Below are 739 nucleotides of genomic sequence, written 5' to 3' on the forward strand. Positions count from 1 at the left end.
TTAAGTTTGTATTCTATGAGCTAACATATTGGCAAACAAAAAGTACAATGGCTTTCCTTCTTGGCTGAAAATCCACGTGGCATGTCCATTTGGGCCCTATGGTACCTCAGCCAGACATCCTGAGATTCTAGTCTTTTGGCTCTTTAAACAAACTGTACCATTAACATATTAATTTTTTTATTACATCTTATAGAAGATAAAGTTTGTCAGGGTCATACCACCCTGAACAAGCCTGATCCCATCTGATCTTGGAAGCTAAGCAGGGTCGGGCCTGGTTAGTATTTGGATAAGAGACCACCTAGGAAGACTAGGTGCTGTAGGCATAAAAAATAAATTAAAAAATAAAGGATTGTAAGCTGACAAGATCCTTGCAATCTGTGAGGTCAACCAAGGGTTGCCTCGCCTAAAAAAAAAAAAAAAAGAAGAAGAAGAAGATAAAATTTACTACATATACAATACACCTCTCTCTGTGGGAAAACAAAACAAAACAAAACAAACACATCCTAATGACAAGGATAGACATGTGTTCTCGAATGCACCTATCATGTTACCCTGTCTTCCTGTCTTGGTGGTTGGTTTGGGGAGAAATTTGTGACTTAAGTTGATCCAAAGCAAGTAACTCGAGATTGTTTCCAGGCTAGAGCCAAAGAGGAAGAAATCCTCTTTCTTTGCTAGTCGAATTGCTGCTGGGATGAGATGAGAACCCAGGGTTGTTAGGAGCCTTGCTCCCAATGGCATA

At 39.6% G+C, this 739-nt stretch overlaps 1 pseudogene; it reads left to right on the top strand.

Moving 5' to 3' along the window:
- Positions 1–204: 204 nt before the first annotated feature.
- LOC111736853 lies at positions 205–323 on the top strand (annotated as a pseudogene).
- Positions 324–739: the final 416 nt, after the last annotated feature.

This window comes from Pteropus vampyrus, unplaced genomic scaffold, assembly GCF_000151845.1.
Source record: "Pteropus vampyrus isolate Shadow unplaced genomic scaffold, Pvam_2.0 Scaffold22, whole genome shotgun sequence".
NCBI lineage: Eukaryota > Metazoa > Chordata > Mammalia > Chiroptera > Pteropodidae > Pteropus > Pteropus vampyrus.